Source organism: Lissotriton helveticus, chromosome 11, assembly GCF_964261635.1.
Source record: "Lissotriton helveticus chromosome 11, aLisHel1.1, whole genome shotgun sequence".
NCBI classification, from domain to species: domain Eukaryota; kingdom Metazoa; phylum Chordata; class Amphibia; order Caudata; family Salamandridae; genus Lissotriton; species Lissotriton helveticus.
In genome coordinates, this window is record NC_136072.1 from 438,221,497 (window position 1) to 438,241,687 (window position 20,191).

At 44.7% G+C, this 20,191-nt stretch overlaps 1 protein-coding gene across 1 annotated transcript in view; it reads left to right on the forward strand.

Moving 5' to 3' along the window:
* The window catches only part of DOCK10 (dedicator of cytokinesis 10), a 1,735,912-nt gene that overhangs the window by 61,567 nt on the left and 1,654,154 nt on the right, over nucleotides 1-20,191 (forward strand). The gene's annotated exons all lie outside the window — the stretch shown is intronic.

Here is a 20,191-nt window from a genome sequence, read left to right on the forward strand (position 1 = left end):
CTGCGAGCTGGAGTATCTGCATGCAGGAACCTCAGCGTCTCTGTTGAGTGTGTCGGCCGGGAAGTCTTGGTCTCCTCTGTCTTATCTTCGCAGGATGTGATGTATATATACCCATAGATCTCCCCAGGGGTCCTACCTGTTTTACCGTGTCGGCCTAAGGTTGACATTGGGCATGAACTTTATACATAGATATTATACAGGAGACGGTAGTCCTGCTGTGCTTCCAAGAATCTTCTTGCATAATGTATGAGATTTCAAAATTAGGAAAAACCCGCATTCTGAATCCAGCGGAGTATCTAGGTAAAAGGTCAGTCCCTGTAAACCTTGTCAAACCGTTTTGTAAACAAAATCCATTTCAAGATACACTCAGAATGTTTCACTGCTAGGTTTCTGTCTTTTACAGAGTTTCAAAAATGGTCCTCTCCTTTTTCTGATTAGCCAGTCAAATCAGAACTGCAGTTCTGGAATGCTCTTTTTTAAGGTACATGCTTCTACTTCGTGTTCTTGGGGTTCATACACGCCAAAGAAATGAAAGTCCACCCATACTTTGATGAATCGTTGATTTGCTCTCCTCTGGCCCATGATTTTAAGGACACAGATCTGCACGGGACACCCTCCAAAGGCATGTTTTTTCTCAACTTTTATTTTAAAAAGCCTTGCTGCTTGGAGCTTAGCAGTTTCATTCAGACAATGGACCATCTTTGTCTCCAAAGCCTGAGTAATCAGCTTAGAGTCTAGGTGCCAGATAATACTGTGGTGTGAGTGTGCTGGTATGTGCTTAGGGGTTGTAGGGCAGTTTGAAACCAGACAAATTATTAAAGAGATACTTTTGGCTATTTTCTTTTACATTGTCTTGAAATGTTGTCATAGTCCCCCCTCTTTCGCGGTCCTATTTACAAGCCCCTTGCGCCGCCGGTGCATAACTGTTTATGACTACTGGGCAGTGCAGAGTGCAGACCCATTTCTACAAGGCCACGCAAAGCCACTTTGAATTGCTTTTCATGGGCTCGAAGATATAGCGTAAGGCAATGCAGCGCAAGTCGCTGTATTGCCTTACGCTGCTAAGAGAGGCATTCCATGGGCATTGCAGTGGGGGTTCCCATGCAACACCCATTGGTTTTGACGCATTCCCAGATCTACAACTATATGTAAATCTGGCAATGCGTAAAAACTGTATGCCTCCGCAGGGCAGGCGTAACGAGGAGAAATATCTTATTTCTCCTTGTTTTTATCTCTTTCCATGTCTCCTGTATTGTGCAGCACACATCTAAGAGAAAAACACCTCTATAGATTGTTTTTATGCAGGAAGGATCCCTTCCTGTACAAAAACAATCCTGCCAGAACGCAGACACCCTGGTACCATGGTAAATAGGTGCCTGCGTTGGCGCTAGTCGCTAAATGGTGCGCCGGCACTAGCTGAAGGGACAGGAATTCACTGTATCTCGTAAATACAGTGTGTAGGGACATTGCAGCAAAAAGACTTGCGCCGCTAACCTACGCCAAATCATTTTAAATGAGGCCCTCAGTTTTGGGCTATGCTAGCTCGCGCACTACAGCCTAGATCCTGAATGTCCACCCCACCACTATTCAAATCTAACAGCCTCCACTGTTACACATACATTTAGAAGTAAACCAAAATGGAAATATGTAAAAAAATATATATATTAAAAAAGGCAGGAAATGTCAGTGACATTTATATTTCCATTAGCACCTATTTTGCAGGATTACAAATCCAAAATGCAAATAATTTCAAGCAGCGATATCTCCAGACAAAGGATTAAACATACCTACTCCTGTAAATTAAACACCGTTGAATCTGCTGAAAATAAAACGGATTGATGTCATTTTTTATAATGTATATTATATTTTCAATAATTGTTCGGGTGTTTTACATCCGAAAGTCTGTAGAGGGTGCTAAATGCACATGTATTTCATTCTCTTATTCGGTCATGATGGATTCCCCAAAGAGACTTAACATTTATTTTAAAGGGACTCAGACCACACAGACAACGAAAAACTCACTATTTACGCGACTGGGTGAGCTATGAGAGATTTTTTTAGGATGGTGCTTTTACAGTATTTTCTGGAGATATGCTTATAGTCGTTGAGCTCAGCATGCTGATGGAATAGCGTGTATATATGTAATTTACAGCACCTCCTCACTCTTACTCTAAGTGACAGGAGTGTTACTTGAACAAAGGTTACCCAAAGCTGGTCCAAAAAGGATGATTGTATGTATCGTCATGTCCTGTCTAGAGCAGGCCGCTCCTCTCCAATCCTTCCTTCTCTCGAATAAATTGGATTTATATTGATCTGTAAAATGCATGTCAAATGTGGCTGGGCTGGAAAAAAAAAACAATTCCTTCAGCATAACCAGATTTCAGCCTATTAGTGTGAGTGCTGGCTTTCAGTGGAATTAAATGTACTTGAGCAAATACGGAAAACCATATGCACATCATACCTTTGAGTTGAGGGAATTCACAGCATCTGAATCGAACATATTTGAGAATATAAGCCCCACAAAAGACCTTCATAAATACACAAACATTTTGCCTTCTTTCAGCCAGTGAAGAACGCAGGTGAAACTTTCTCGACCTGCAGTATTCCCGCGAGACATTTATTCCCGGTGTGGGGGAAGGGAGGGGGGGTCTGAATTAACAAACGACTCGTAATGATGTCTTTGCGTTTTTAATATAATTCAGACGTATCTCCAGCTATTATTATAAAGTGTACTTTCCATTTCTAGGTAACACAGCCAATCTTTACAATAGTTACCAGGTCATTTCATGCTTTAGTATTTGCAGTGCCTTAGGTAATTCTCTCGACTAAAAACACAACACCACGTGGCATGCTTTAATTACCGACCTAGATACACTTCTTAGATTCATTGTGGAATCAACAGGGGGCAGCACTGTCCTTGCAGTCTTTTTCATATGCTATTAACACCAGAGTGTAAGGTTGGATGGGAACTAAAAGCAAACCTGTAAAAAGATGTTTTAGCAGCCACTTAGGGGCGTGATTACTGATCTTTCACGCAAGGCAGGGCAGCAAGCAAAGTTGCTGCATTGAATTGTGCGAAAAAGAGAGCTCAGAAATGCCCCATAATTGCAAAGGTAAGGAGCTTTTAAGCTTCTCTGTGTGCTGCCTCGCGCCAGTGCAGGCACCTTCGCAGAGGATTGATATATATTCCATTTGTAACCTGTTCCGTTCTACTCAGGCTGCATATTCAAGAGTGGTGCTTAACATATGATGCTAAAGGTGAAAAACTTTGGTGCTGTTGTGCAAATCTACAAAAGAAAGCCTGGCTGGAGTAGATGTGAACACAAATATACACCCACCTGACTTGAGCCTAGTCTATGCTTGGATCCTAGTTGTCTCATGCCCCAAAATGTGTCTTCAGTGCCTCTTTTGTTTATAGGGTGCACTGTCCTGGCATATCCCGAGCTCATTTAAAAGGGTGCGCTGGACGCAGGCAGGGTCAGTGTGCTCAATATAGCCTTATAACCCGCCGTACCGGGCTATACCGGCTATTAGAGACCCGCTGAATCGTTAAAGGCCCGAGCTGAAGGCGAGGGACTTTAACGAAACAGCGGGACTTTAATAGCCGTATAGCCCTGCTACCAAGGGCTATAAGGCTATTAGAACATTCTGCCACTAGAGGGCAGAATGTTCTGACAAATTAAACAAAAGGTTCTCGAAGCTCGAGGGGATATAAATCCCCTCGAACTTCGAGAAGCCTTTGTAGAACATTGGAATGTTGCTCTGCGGGCCTTTACCAGCCCGTAGAAGCAGGGAGCACTCCATTGTCTGCAATGGAGCTCCCAACATTCCAATGTTCTAATTACAGTTAAGGCGCTGCCACAAAGCACAGCCGCAAACTTGCAACTGTTCTGGGGCAGCACATTAGTGAAAGGCGGACAGTCTATTTGAAGCAGCTGGTCCATCTTTTGCTATGCAGGTGGGAGTGCGGCCTGCTTGTCCACCTTTCGCTATGCAGGTGGCAGTGTGGCCTGCTTGTCCATCTTTCGCTATGCAGGTGGCAGTGTGGCCTGCTTGTCCATCTTTTGCTATGCAGGTGGCAGTGCGGCCTGCTTGAACATCTTTCGCTATGCAGGTGGCAGTGCGGTCTGCTTGTCCATCTTTCGCTATGCAGGTGGCAGTGCGGTCCGCTTGTCCATCTTTCGCTATGCAGGTGGCAGTGCGGTCCGCTTGTCCATCTTTCGCTACACAGGTGGCAGTGCGGTCCGCTTGTCCATCTTTCGCTCTGCAGGTGGCAGTGCGGCCTGCTTGTCCATCTTTCGCTATGCAAGTGGCAGTGCGGTCCGCTTGTCCATCTTTTGCTATGCAAGTGGCAGTGCGGTCCGCTTGTCCATCTTTCGCTATACAGGTAGCAGTGCGGCCTGCTTGTCCATCTTTCGCTATGAAGGTAGCAGTGCGGCCTGCTTGTCCATCTTTCGCTATGCAGGTGGCAGTGTGGCGTGCTTGTCCATCTTTCGCTATGGAGGTGGCAGTGTGGCCTGCTTGTCCATCTTTCGCTATGCAGGTGACAGTGCTGTCCGCTTGTCCATCTTTCGCTATGCAGGTGGCAGTGCGGCCTGCTTTTCCATCTTTCAATATGCAGGTGGCAGTGCGGCCTGCTTGTCCATCTTTCGCTATGCAGGTGGCAGTGCTGTCCGCTTGTCCATCTTTTGCTATGCAGGTGGCAGTGCGGCCTGCTTGTCCATCTTTCGCTATGCAGGTGGCAGTGCGGCCTGCTTGTCCATCTTTCGCTATGTAGGTGGCAGTGCTGTCCGCTTGTCCATCTTTCGCTATGCAGGTGGCAGTGCGGCCTGCTTGTCCATCTTTCGCTATGCTGGTGGCAGTGTGGCCTGCTTGTCCATCTTTCGCTATGCAGGTGGCAGTGCGGCCTGCTTGTCCATCTTTCGCTATGTAGGTGGCAGTGCTGTCCGCTTGTCCATCTTTCGCTATGCAGGTGGCAGTGCGGCCTGCTTGTCCATCTTTCGCTATGCTGGTGGCAGTGCGGCCTGCTTGTCCATCTTTCGCTATGCAGGTGGCAGTGCGGCCTACTTGTCCATCTTTCGCTATGCTGGTGGCAGTGCGGCCTGCTTGTCCATCTTTTGCTATGCTGGTGGCAGTGCGGCCTGCTTGTCCATCTTTCGCTATGCAGGTGGCAGTGCGGTCCACTTGTCCATCTTTCGCTATGCAGGTGGCAGTGCGGTCCGCTTGTCCATCTTTCGCTATGCAGGTGGCAGTGCGGTCCACTTGTCCATCTTTCGCTATACAGGTGGCAGTGCGGTCCGCTTGTCCATCTTTCGCTCTGCAGGTGGCAGTGCGGCCTGCTTGTCCATCTTTCGCTATGCAAGTGGCAGTGCGGTCCGCTTGTCCTTCTTTCGCTATGCAAGTGGCAGTGCGGTCCGCTTGTCCATCTTTCGCTTTACAGGTAGCAGTGCGGCCTGCTTGTCCATCTTTCGCTATGAAGGTAGCAGTGCGGCCTGCTTGTCCATCTTTCGCTATGCAGGTGGCAGTGTGGCCTGCTTGTCAGTCTTTCGCTATGCAGGTGGCAGTGCTGTCCGCTTGTCCATCTTTCGCTATGCAGGTGGCAGTGCGGCCTGCTTGTCCATCTTTCACTATGCAGGTGGCAGTGCGGCCTGCTTGTCCATCTTTCGCTATGTAGGTGGCAGTGCTGTCCGCTTGTCCATCTTTCGCTATGCAGGTGGCAGTGCGGCCTGCTTGTCCATCTTTCGCTATGCTGGTGGCAGTGTGGCCTGCTTGTCCATCTTTCGCTATGCAGGTGGCAGTGCGGCCTGCTTGTCCATCTTTCGCTATGTAGGTGGCAGTGCTGTACGCTTGTCCATCTTTCGCTATGCAGGTGGCAGTGCGGCCTGCTTGTCCATCTTTCGCTATGCTGGTGGCAGTGCGGCCTGCTTGTCCATCTTTCGCTATGCAGGTGGCAGTGCGGCCTGCTTGTCCATCTTTCGCTATGCTGGTGGCAGTGTGGCCTGCTTGTCCATCTTTCGCTATGCTGGTGGCAGTGCGGCCTGCTTGTCCATCTTTCGCTATGCAGGTGGCAGTGCGGTCCACTTGTCAATCTTTCGGTATGCAGGTGGCAGTACGGGCCGCTTGTCCAACTTTCGCTATGCAGGAGGCAGTGCGGCCTGCTTGTCAGAGGAAAACAGATATCCCCCTGCAAGCGTGTGCAGCAAGTGATTGCTTTTTAGGGCGATGCGTTGTGGATGCTCAACAGGGCACACTGACTGAATGCTGCCTAATTGTGGCGCACAGTCGGAGCGCCTCCTGACAGCTCCTTAGCCTGTGCACCCACATCTGTAATATAGCACAGGTGCAGAAGCAAAGTGTTCTCTCCTTTGCATGGATCGCCCTGTAAGATTGTGACAGTGCCCCATGTGTGCTGGAATGATCTGTATTACAGAAGGGGGTATGAAAGTGTATGTAGCCCCTTCTGTAATACCAAAGCACCCTGGTGCGAGAAAGCAGTCACAACCACATTGCGCCCCTAAGGCACTTTGTGCAGAATGGCCCCTGACGTCTTGAAATCTCATTCACACAATGTGAATCGGTTTACAAACAATCGTCATGTGTTCAGTATAGGTCAAAAAAGAGGAAAAGACACCACACAGGCTTGTGGTGAGTCAAGACTACAATCTGTACTCCTTGACCGGACTCACTACTATAAGAACGTTCGAAGAACACTCGCAAAGACAAGCAAAAAGAAACACTTCCCCGTTCTTGTCTGTAATGTTGAGCCTCAGGCCCACATGGAAGGGAGCAACGGTCACTGACACATGGTAGTCTGGTGCAGTAACTGGCCCAGGGCACGTGCACCTAGCCCCCTTTATTTGCAGGGTCACCTGACCGTGACGCTTGTGGTGGGTGTGTGTACAGTGTGTGTTCCATTACAGGCGAAACACTAGAATTTGTCCAGCTGGACACTACATTGTCCACTAACACTTACTAATGAGTTTTCACTTAATTAAACTAAGAATGCCTTTCAAAGAGGATATGTATGGATTAGATGTAGATGTGTCCTCTGAGCTGGACACAGAACTGGTGCCCAAGGGGAACCAGCAGTTTTGGGCATCTAACTGGGTGGAATGACAACTGGGTCAATGCTTGAACTATTCACACCCACTGTGACACATTCCAGTCCATCATTTTGTTGCCAATAAAGATGGCAACAAACAAGCAAGCAACAGTTTTGGCATTTGCCAATCGAAAGGTGCTATTACGTGAAAAAAAAGAATATAGGGCGCTCTGAAATACAGAATGCATGGTCAATGTTCCAGCGGCTCCACATTTTCATTCGCCAATGAGCAACAAGCCCAGTCTGAGAGAGGGCAAGAGAACATGCAGTGGTTCTCCAGGTAGTCCCTTGTTTGTTGAGACCTCAAACTCTGGCTGCTAGTAACATACATGTCTTGCACACAAGCTCTTTGGCCGATCCTAATAAAGTTCTGCATTTTAAACTGATTTTCAGCAAGATAGGAACTTCAAAACTGAGCCCCCATCTCACTCACTCACATAATGCGCTTAAAGTCCCTTGCAAACTCTTTCCTGACTGAATGCATCTTCAGGACCACAAAAGTGTTTTATTCCACCGGGCATTTCCCCAGTGGGCTGGATCCCTTGGAGGCTGGTTTTGGCGTGCCCAGGGGCTCTTGCTGCGTCTATCACTTGCCACAGCTCCCAAGCTTAATTGCTGCAGGCTTCAAGAGCTATAGAAAGAAAGGGAAGGCGGAGTAAGATAGAGAGAAAGCGATCAAAGAGGGAAAAGTGAAAGAGAGGAGAAAATGGATGGATGGAAATGGAGAACACAGGATGATGAAGGGCGTGGGCCTGGATTTAGCATTTCGTACTAGGGCTGCTTTTAGTTACGCAGACCTGCCCTGTTATTCTTCTGCGACAAACGATGTTAGGGAGCTATGAAACCTGCACCAAGTTATCTTTTGATTGTCGAGGTGAACTTTCAGTGTTTATGATACGGCACTTAAAAGAGGAAATTAACTCTAAAATAACTTCTCATTATTAAATCTTAGGGATTTTGCACATGGCAAAACCACGCCGTGTCAAACAGCATATGCAGTAGCGGCTGCTACCAGATGGGGATGGTGAGGCAGCGAGGGAATGAAAAAAAAGACAATTATTTACCTTGAACAGCCAGCCACCGCCTTCCTCCATCCTCGTCCTCTTCAGCTTCCTTCTTCCTGTCTCCACTCCCTGCCGGCAGGAGGAAGCACCCGGACTCACAGGCTCCACTGAGCCAATCACAATGCTGTATTCCAGTGTGGTGATTGGTCTGAGCACCATGGTTCGGTGGTAAGATTGACCACGAAGACAGACCACCTACTGACATCGCCAGGGAGTCTGAGCGCTAGGAGCTATAAAGCGCGTCTTGAGATAGCGCTGGTGCAGGCGTTTTACAGCGCAATTTAATTCTGTTTTAAACACCCGTTTTTGTCATTTGATTTGATTTATGTGCCTTCTACCCTGCTTTTAACCCACTTACCCTCACAATAATCGTGAACCACCGCATTTTGCGGGTCCTTCTCTCCCCCGGCGGCCATCTTGGGTAGGGAGGTTGGGACGTCTGGCGGCGCCATCTTTGTTGCCGCACTAGCGTTTCCAACAGCGCTATTTAGGGCGGGCAAATCAGCAGCTCTGTCTTGACCACGAAGACAGACCACCTACTGACATCGCCAGGGAGTCTGAGCGCTAGGAGCTACAAAGCGCGTCTTGAGATAGCGCTGGTGCAGGCGTTTTACAGCGCAATTTAATTCTGTTTTAAACACCCGTTTTTGTCATTTGATTTGATTTATGTGCCTTCTACCCTGCTTTTAACCCACTTACCCTCACAATAATCGTGAACCACCGCATTTTGCGGGTCCTTCTCTCCCCCGGCGGCCATCTTGGGTAGGGAGGTTGGGACGTCTGGCGGCGCCATCTTTGTTGCCGCACTAGCGTTTCCAACAGCGCTATTTAGGGCGGGCAAATCAGCATCTCTGTCTTGACCACGAAGACAGACCACCTACTGACATCGCCAGGGAGTCTGAGCGCTAGGAGCTACAAAGCGCGTCTTGAGATAGCGCTGGTGCAGGCGTTTTACAGCGCAATTTAATTCTGTTTTAAACACCCGTTTTTGACATTTGATTTGATTTATGTGCCTTCTACCCTGCTTTTAACCCACTTACCCTCACAATAATCGTGAACCACCGCATTTTGCGGGTCCTTCTCTCCCCCGGCGGCCATCTTGGGTAGCGAGGTTGGGACGTCTGGCGGCGCCATCTTTGTTGCCGCACTAGCGTTTCCAACAACGCTATTTAGGGCGGGCAAATCAGCAGCTCTGTCTTGACCACGAAGACAGACCACCTACTGACATCGCCAGGGAGTCTGAGCGCTAGGAGCTACAAAGCGCGTCTTGAGATAGCGCTGGTGCAGGCGTTTTACAGCGCAATTTAATTCTGTTTTAAACACCCGTTTTTGTCATTTGATTTGATTTATGTGCCTTCTACCCTGCTTTTAACCCACTTACCCTCACAATAATCGTGAACCACCGCATTTTGCGGGTCCTTCTCTCCCCCGGCGGCCATCTTGGGTAGGGAGGTTGGGACGTCTGGCGGCGCCATCTTTGTTGCCGCACTAGCGTTTCCAACAGCGCTATTTAAGGGCGGCCATGCTAACGCGCAGCGTTCGCGCGCAGCGTGAGCACACCGGAGTCACGCCAGAGTCCAGCCCGTCTGCGCCCGTCCGCGCACGAACGGGCGCAGGGGCTGGGAACTCTGGCAACCGGGCCTCCTTTACGCGGGACGACTTGTTCTGCTTGAATGGAATGACCCATTCCCTAGACCCAGTTACGGTAGCCAGACTAAACGACCTGGGTATTTATACTTCGAATATAGGTAAATCAACTACGGACCGCACCCTGAAACTGGTCAGTTTAAATACAAGGTCCATGCAATGTCATTGCCTTGAAATTTTTACTCTGCTCCAAGACGAAGACATCGATATTCTGACTCTGACTGAGACGTGGCTTGGGGATAACTCGCTACCCGATATAATAGCCGCTGTTCCGCCTGGCTATGATATACACTGGCATAACCGCGTTGGAAATGTCCGTGGAGGTGGTGTGGCAATTTTGTTTAAAAAGCATTTTATAGCAACCAAAATATTGGCACATACCTTCGATCGGGCTGACACGCTTGCCGTTAAATTTATGTTTAATAACTTGTGTTTAACTATCTTTACTGTTTATCGCCCACCCAACTCTACTTCGGCTTTTAATGACGGTTTTATGGCTACTATGTCAGATTTGTGCTCCCGGTACAAAAATATAATTGTCACAGGGGATTTTAACCTTCATTGGGACAAGGAAAAGAAAGACTCTGCAGCGGAATCAGTAGAGACTACTATGTCCTCTTTGGGCTTTAGACAATTGGTAAACTCCATTACGCACGTAAAGGGTCATATTCTTGACCTGATATGGACCTTAGATCCCAAGATCAGTGTTACGAAAATACTCCCTTGTATATGGTCAGATCACCATCTGATTTATTGCGAGGTCCCTATCGATAAAAAACTCTTGCAATCAGGTTCTAACGTTAAAATGGGCCGCAAATGGAAAGATGTGGACTTAGAATCCCTGACCATCAAACTTGCGGATCTTTTGCAACCCATAATCCCTGATGCTAATATAGATCAGGAGTGTAATGCTCTAATGGATTGCTTAATTGGAGCAATAAATCAGATTGCCCCTGAGAAACTTATAAAAATCAACAGTGGGGGGAAAGGCGCACCTTGGTTCACCCCTGCTTTAAGGGAACATAGGAAAGCGCTACGAAATGTTGAAAGAATTTGGAGGAGGAAAAAAGATGATACATCCTATGTTGACTATAGGAAACTGTTTCACGTCTATAAAAAATATATACAGGAAGCTAAGGCCTCTTTCTACGAGAAGCGGATTAATGAAGCAGACAATGTCCAAAAGGAAATTTTTAAGATACTTACTGAACTGACGAAGAGAGCTCAAGTTATAGACACTACCATCAGTTGTGATGTCTTTCTGACATACTTCCTGGATAAGGTTGACCTTATTTTAAAAGAGATAACAAATGCCATCCCAGGCCCTATAGGTCCACAGACATTCCAAACTCCAGTTGGAACATATATGTCTAAATTCCCTCAACTAGATGCACTGGGCCTGGAAGTCTTGATGAGGAAAGTAAAGTCAGGATCCCCAGCGGATCCATGTCCCCCAAGTGTATTTCGCCTAGCTCGCCTTAGTCTAGAGGATCACATCCTAGCGATGTTGAATAAATCACTAGATACAGGCCGACTACCAGCCAGCTTTAAGGAAGCTAGGGTGAAACCACTATTGAAGAAAGCTGGGGCTGACCCCAAAGTGCTGAAAAACTATAGACCCATCTCCCAGCTGCCATACCTGTCCAAAGTCTTGGAACAACATGTGTTGATATCGCTGACCTCGTTTCTGGACACTAACCATCTTCTCCACGAGATGCAGGCAGGGTTTCGCGCACATCACAGCACCGAGCTAGTCATGCTTTCGGTGCTGGATGATTTAAGAATGATGGCTGACAGTAAAAAACCTAGCGCACTGATACTTTTAGACCTGTCAGCAGCGTTTGATACTGTCAGCCATCCCCTACTTTTGGACAGGTTGGCTGGCTTTGGGTTCAGAGACTCAGCATATGACTGGCTGGAATCCTTCCTGCTGGGGAGAACCCAGAGAATTCAGCTGGGAGATATGGTTTCAGGAGTGGGAGAACTTACCTGCGGGGTCCCTCAAGGCTCTGCATTGTCCCCCCTCCTATTCAACCTGTATCTACAACCCTTAATAAAAACTCTGACTGAGATGGGTTGCCGCGTATTTAATTACGCGGATGATACTCAGCTACTTCTAAGCATGGAGGACACAGAACGAGCCCAGCTACAAGCACAGGAGGTACTTCGATATACAGTTAAATGGATGTCAAGTAACCTCCTTAAGATCAACCCCGAGAAAACCGAGGTGTTGATAGTCTCATCCACTTGTTCGCCTTGGAGCGACCTGTATTGGCCACAGGAACTGGGCCCCACCCCTAAACCAGCTGACTCGGTAAAAAGCCTTGGCATCAAGATAGATAGTGCCCTATCAATGAAGTGCCAAGTCTCTACCGTGGTAGGAGTCTGCAATGGCCTTTTGAGACAGTTGCGTAAACTAGTCCCACTTTTGTCCCAATCCATGCTCCATACCGTAGTCTCGGCTACCATACTCTCGAGACTCGACTACGGGAATGTTCTTTACCTGGGCCTACCAAAGACACTAACTAACAGACTGCAGGTGGTTCAAAATGATGCAGCACGACTCATTTTTAAATTGCCGCGGAACTCCCATGCCTCTCCGCTGCTACAGAACTTGCACTGGTTGCCAGTGATACAAAGGTCCATCTTCAAAGGTCTCTGCATAGCCCATAAATCCATCTATGGTCAAGCCCCTGCATATGTTAAGGAAAGGTTAGAGATCTATCGACCTGAAAGAAGACTGAGATCGGCGGAAGCACAACTGCTAGTATGCCCTCGGTTCAAATTAGCCACAAAAGGTGGCAGAGCATTTTCAGTTTTGCTGCCAAAAATCTGGAATGAATTACCTGAAGCCCTGCGTAGGGATGGTAACAGGCTTCACTTCAGGAAAACTCTAAAAACCATTCTGTTTAAGGCAGCGTTGAATTTAGTTTAGTCTGCTTCCCTCCAATGTTGATTAGGCTGTTATGTTTTTTATGGTCAAAGCGCCTTGAGACCTGCCGGTGAGTTGGCGCTATACAAGCACATATTAACAATAACAATAACAGGGAGCCTGTGCATGTTCCTCACCAGGTTGTGTAATGCAGCCAGGTGGGGAACATGCAAAGTGCGCATGACTGTTTGGCTGGCCCAAGAGGGCCGGCCAAACAGTCATGAGCACTTAGGGAGAGCAAACGACTCCTCCCCATGCTCTGGCCAGCCCTGCTTCACCACTGACGGTGATAGGAAAAATTAAAATGATAATAACGTTAAGTTATTACCATTTTATTTTTCCTTTTGACTGGTGGGCAACCCTCCTATGCCTTAGCGGAGGAGCCGCCACTGAATCTATGGGATAATTTTAGAATGGCAACACATTTTTTTGAGTGCACACTTGTGCAAATCACCACTATCGCCATCTCTACCTCATGAAACTAAGTTGTTATAACGTTTACCTTCTTTTTACATTTCTCACCATGTGGTTGATGGTTTTATAAATAATATTGTATTTTCAGAATGAGTAGCACAGCATTGCTAAAACAGTTGTTTAAACAAATGCCAGTAGTACAATCTATTCTCTTGTTCTCCAAAGGACTTGTCTATTATTTAAATGAATACCGATTTCAGAAAGCTTTTCTTCTCTTAATTGACTTTCTGAATTATGTATGATGCTGTTCATCTTTGTATGGACAACACGTCCCTAATTTTAGCATTCAAGGGCACTTTTTAAAACTCGTAAGATGATAACAATGTTCTGCCCAGCGTTATCTCATTTGCAGTGTCTTTACTGTGCAACTCCTTTAATTATGTTATCTACTACTAAGGAACCTGCTCTTTAGTTTTAATGCATCTAATTGTTTTAGGTGGGGATCTTTTATTTTATTGGGACACTATACAATAGTTTCAGACCAAAGAGGTTAAACCAGGAAACACTACACTACTATGTTAAGTAAATGGTGGTTCAAATGGTGCATTAGCCTTCAGTTTCTAAGTGCTCCAGAGAGCCATTTAAAGCAATGCACTGGTATAAGTATAGAAGCACTTAGCCATCATAGCCGGAATGTACAGGGTAGCAATAGGGAATCGTAGGGATCTGGGAAAGTGGTATCCTGTAGCTCTGACTCCTAGTTTATTCAGGCATTATTTTCAGTATAAGATCTAGCAATACAAACTATAAAACATTAAAATTATTGGTATCAAAAGTCAAAATTATAGGAGTACATACATCGATTTATTGTGATTCTTAATCAATTAATATGGCAACACAATCAATGGTATTTAGGCACAAACGGCCATATGTATCAACATCCTGATTTGCGATTCTCAAATAGCGATTTTTTAGAAATCGCTATTTGAGAATTGCAAATAGGGATGTATGTAAAAAATCGCAATTGTTTAGCGATTTCTTAATATTCCTTAATTGAGATTAGCAAATTGTGGATCGCAATTAAGGAATACTTTCCTTTTCATTTCTATGGGCCAGGAGGCCCATAGGAATGAATGGGAAGTTATTCTCAATTTGCGATTCGCAATTTGAGAATCGCAAATTGAGAATAATTTCAAGGGTGCAAGGGTGCCATAAGGACACCCTGTTGCACCCCTGACATTTACATGTGTGCGCATATGGCGCACATACATGCCCTAAGGGCATGTATGTGCGCCACATGGCACCTTTACAAATGCCAAAAAGTGCATTTGTGAAAGAAATCGCAATTTACCACCAACTTCAAGTTGGTGGTAACTTGTGATTTCTTAATGAGAAATCGCTAACTTGGGTGCTTCTTACATTGCATTTAAGGAATCGCAAAATTTGTGATTCCTTAAATGCAATCGCAAGATAAGGAATCGCAAATTTTGCAATTCCTTATTTTGCCTTAATACATACCATTTGGCAAAATTGCATTCGCAAACGCCGAAATTCTGTGAATTTCTGCGTTTGCGAATGCAATTTTGCTTGATACATATGGCTCTTGGTCCTTATGGTAGAAGTGATCCGATCGAGGGTCATGTCTTCATCAATTACATAAAAATTCCTGACCTCTGGACTGAACTTTGCGTATGAGTCAAAGAATGAATAAAGTTGGAGGTGAGGCATGGGGGTGCTGAGATCTGATGGCAAAATACAAACAAAGATGCTTTCAATAGATTTATTTTCAGGTAAAGTTAGCTTTAACATGAGGTGCTACCCGTGAATATGTCATATTGGGTGGAGGTTGAGGAAACACAGCGTTAAATATGGGTCATTGAGTCACAGGGTTCACTATGAGGAGCAAAGCTTGCAGAGAGAGTTACAAATGGATGAATAGGTAAATTAAATAACACAAGGGACCTTAGGCTCTCTGGAGAAAGTTGCACTGAATACTGTTGGGTGTGTTTAGCAGCAGCTCGAATAGGGAATGAACCTTTTTTTCACTTTGTGTCCATTTCTCAGAAAGGAGAGTCAAACCATCTCAAGGTTGTTGGAGACTTTAGTTATTGAGGCGAGTCTGTAAAGGAGCAGATTGTGAACCATGTAGTTGTAAGCCACACTCAGCCCCCGAGCACCAGAATAACCTTTCTTCTCTCTGTTATGGACAGATGTCACCTCAGACTGATGGCACAGCAGTCCAAGGGACATATTTTACAAGGATGTATGACGGAACCCTGCAAGCATGTCCCAGGCATGCATTTACTCCGCAGTCACTACCCCGAATGCGTCGTTACCACACGTTCCTTTACCACACAAGTCATACAACGATTTGCCCTAGTGGTGCCCTGGACTTTGGAATAGTATAAATATCTATTCCAGCTCCAGTCAATGTATCAGTAGGGAAGGTGTTAAACTTAAAATCCAACATCAGTCCAACAATGTGCCCCCTAAAGTAAGTTGTTGTAACAAATTCATGGTAAAGGAGCATGTGGTAATAGTTGGAGTAGTGACTGCGGAGTAAAGGCAGATCCTGGTTCTGCCTGCAGGGTAAAATATGTTTACCATTTTACAAAGCTCAGGTGCCAGAACAGTCAGTGTTTTGCACAGCAGCTGCTTTATGATCATATCTTCATTGTGCACTGCGACGGTTGTAGAAAAAAGTTACAGGGCAGGATCCTATACTACTTCCGTAATATTAACAAGGCAGGATTGTGTTTGCGAATCCCACTGAACAAACTGCAAATGCCCAGATCAAGGCATGAAATGGTGAGCAGACCTCAATGAAAAATTGACAGAATTCCAATTTTTAGCTTTGGCCTGCAGACAGTCTTAACATTCTAGTCAGTCTCATGAAATCAAATAGAAAACCATGAGAAATATATTCTTACACATATTCATACAGTTGATCAACCCCCTTCAGCTATTGACTCTCTTGCAATGCGACTGACTGTTTTTTGCCTGATGATCACTTGTGTACATCTGCAGGAAAAGACGCACACTTCAGTTCCAGGGCTGGTGGGCTAATGGTTTACTTTGTAAATGTTATTTTATTTCCACTCTTTATCCATGTTATAATCAACCTTGTGTGTTTAAATACATTTTTCAAGTTACAGTGATTCAAAGCCAATGCAACCGTTTCTATGTGCCAATAAGTATAATATTTGCGTGCGAAGTGCATTAAAATTAAAGAGCATTTTGATAACTGTAGTAAGTACTCCAACCAGCTGGGAAGAACCAATACTGCTCTCTTACAATTATATTCACTTGTTCTTTTTTTTTTTTTTAAGTTTCCAATTTTTATTACAAACATATGGCCATCCCATTTAGGTGACAGCACATTCTTTTTATCTTCTTTTTATTCTATGGCATTTATTTGCATTAGAAAACAAAGCAAAATGCAACCATCACACTAACTTGCCAAAGACAGACCTATTGGCTTTGCAATACTTGTCCTTTTTGCCTTAAAAAAACAATATATAGTATTAATTGAATGGCATTGGTGAGAGGAGGCTGGAGGTCCTACCACCAATGTCAACGGTCCACATTCACAAGATAGAAGCTGTTCTTCTGGGTCAGTTCCACCTTGCTAATAGATACCACCCTCATTCGGAGTCAGCTTCTGATCAATGGCTTAAAGATTCAATCGTAGTCACAACCTATTGATACACTACATTTGGATTTGAGAGGATAATGGGGATGCCCATTTCATGTTGTTCTCACCCTCCAAGTTGCACTGAGTCCAAAAAGTACTCTGAAATCTGTCAAGATACTCCAGACCCATAAAGAAACTTTAAAATATACTGACTGAAATGCCAAAAAGTGCATTTGTGAAAGAAATCGCAATTTACCACCAACTTCAAGTTGGTGGTAACTTGTGATTTCTTAATGAGAAATCGCTAACTTGGGTGCTTCTTACATTGCATTTAAGGAATCGCAAAATTTGTGATTCCTTAAATGCAATCGCAAGATAAGGAATCGCAAATTTTGCAATTCCTTATTTTGCCTTAATACATACCATTTGGCAAAATTGCATTCGCAAACGCCGAAATTCTGTGAATTTCTGCGTTTGCGAATGCAATTTTGCTTGATACATATGGCTCTTGGTCCTTATGGTAGAAGTGATCCGATCGAGGGTCATGTCTTCATCAATTACATAAAAATTCCTGACCTCTGGACTGAACTTTGCGTATGAGTCAAAGAATGAATAAAGTTGGAGGTGAGGCATGGGGGTGCTGAGATCTGATGGCAAAATACAAACAAAGATGCTTTCAATAGATTTATTTTCAGGTAAAGTTAGCTTTAACATGAGGTGCTACCCGTGAATATGTCATATTGGGTGGAGGTTGAGGAAACACAGCGTTAAATATGGGTCATTGAGTCACAGGGTTCACTATGAGGAGCAAAGCTTGCAGAGAGAGTTACAAATGGATGAATAGGTAAATTAAATAACACAAGGGACCTTAGGCTCTCTGGAGAAAGTTGCACTGAATACTGTTGGGTGTGTTTAGCAGCAGCTCGAATAGGGAATGAACCTTTTTTTCACTTTGTGTCCATTTCTCAGAAAGGAGAGTCAAACCATCTCAAGGTTGTTGGAGACTTTAGTTATTGAGGCGAGTCTGTAAAGGAGCAGATTGTGAACCATGTAGTTGTAAGCCACACTCAGCCCCCGAGCACCAGAATAACCTTTCTTCTCTCTGTTATGGACAGATGTCACCTCAGACTGATGGCACAGCAGTCCAAGGGACATATTTTACAAGGATGTATGACGGAACCCTGCAAGCATGTCCCAGGCATGCATTTACTCCGCAGTCACTACCCCGAATGCGTCGTTACCACACGTTCCTTTACCACACAAGTCATACAACGATTTGCCCTAGTGGTGCCCTGGACTTTGGAATAGTATAAATATCTATTCCAGCTCCAGTCAATGTATCAGTAGGGAAGGTGTTAAACGTAAAATCCAACATCAGTCCAACAATGTGCCCCCTAAAGTAAGTTGTTGTAACAAATTCATGGTAAAGGAGCATGTGGTAATAGTTGGAGTAGTGACTGCGGAGTAAAGGCAGATCCTGGTTCTGCCTGCAGGGTAAAATATGTTTACCATTTTACAAAGCTCAGGTGCCAGAACAGTCAGTGTTTTGCACAGCAGCTGCTTTATGATCATATCTTCATTGTGCACTGCGACGGTTGTAGAAAAAAGTTACAGGGCAGGATCCTATACTACTTCCGTAATATTAACAAGGCAGGATTGTGTTTGCGAATCCCACTGAACAAACTGCAAATGCCCAGATCAAGGCATGAAATGGTGAGCAGACCTCAATGAAAAATTGACAGAAGTCCAATTTTTAGCTTTGGCCTACAGACAGTCGTAACATTCTAGTCAGTCTCATGAAATCAAATAGAAAACCATGAGAAATATATTCTTACACATATTCATACAGTTGATCAACCCCCTTCAGCTATTGACTCTCTTGCAATGCGACTGACTGTTTTTTGCCTGATGATCACTTGTGTACATCTGCAGGAAAAGACGCACACTTCAGTTCCAGGGCTGGTGGGCTAATGGTTTACTTTGTAAATGTTATTTTATTTCCACTCTTTATCCATGTTATAATCAACCTTGTGTGTTTAAATACATTTTTCAAGTTACAGTGATTCAAAGCCAATGCAACCTTTTCTATGTGCCAATAAGTATAATATTTTCGTGCGAAGTGCATTAAAATTAAAGAGCATTTTGATAACTGTAGTAAGTACTCCAACCAGCTGGGAAGAACCAATACTGCTCTCTTACAATTATATTCACTTGTTCTTTTTTTTTTTAAGTTTCCAATTTTTATTACAAACATATGGCCATCCCATTTAGGTGACAGCACATTCTTTTTATCTTCTTTTTATTCTATGGCATTTATTTGCATTAGAAAACAAAGCAAAATGCAACCTTCACACTAACTTCGCAAAGACAGACCTATTGGCTTTGCAATACTTGTCCTTTTTGCCTTAAAAAAACCCAACATATTGTTTTCATTGAATAGCATTGTTGAGAGGAGGCTGTAGGTCCTACCACCAATGTCAACGTTCCACATTCACTAGATAGAAGCTGTTCTTCTGGGTCAGTTCCACTTTGCTAATAGATACCACCCTCATTCGGGAGTCAGTATCTGATCAACGGTTTAAAGATTCAATCGTAGTCACAAACTATTGATACACTACATTGGGATTTGGGAGGATGATGGGGATGCCCATTCCATGTTGTTCTCGCCCTCTGATTTGCAAAAAGTACTTTGAAATCTGTCAAGATACTGACTGGGCCTATTGTAGGCCAAAAGCCGGTGGTTTTATGAACAGCTGGCTGTATGATTGCAAAACATTTTAAAAACATTTGGCCCCTAGTCCCATCACATGGCATCGGTGGGTAAATTATAGACTGTTTAGAATCAAGTGAAGAGCGAGACGCGATTGCTGCTGTGAAACCACCAGCTTCTCAATCACTTGCCACTATGAAGGAAGAAGATACTTTGTAAAAGATTTCAAGGGGGTCCATTTAGATAGAATCACTTCATGTTTTTTTTTTTAATGGACAGGTAGAAGCCTTATTCAGCAAGTGAAAGAGGACACTGAGGCAGAAAATAGCAATCAATAATGGATTAAGACAGGGGTCCGTGTTGGCCCCACTACACTTTTCCATATTTGTAGCTGATCTGTCGACTGCGCTGGCGGTGGTTAGAGGTGCTAGTCTGAGAAAGAATGGTAAACACATATCATGCCTTCTGTACGCAGATGATCTAGTAATCTTAGATCAGATAGAGTTGGGAATGCAGAGAAAGTTGGATGCGTTCAGGGATTACTGTAGCCACAAACAGCTAATGGTAAATATGGATAAAACTAAGTTGTTGTGTTTTGGTAAAAAGTAGAAAAGTTTAGATGGAATCTGGAGGCCACAAAACTGGAATTAGGTAATGAATACAAATATCAAGGGGTTTGATTTGAAAG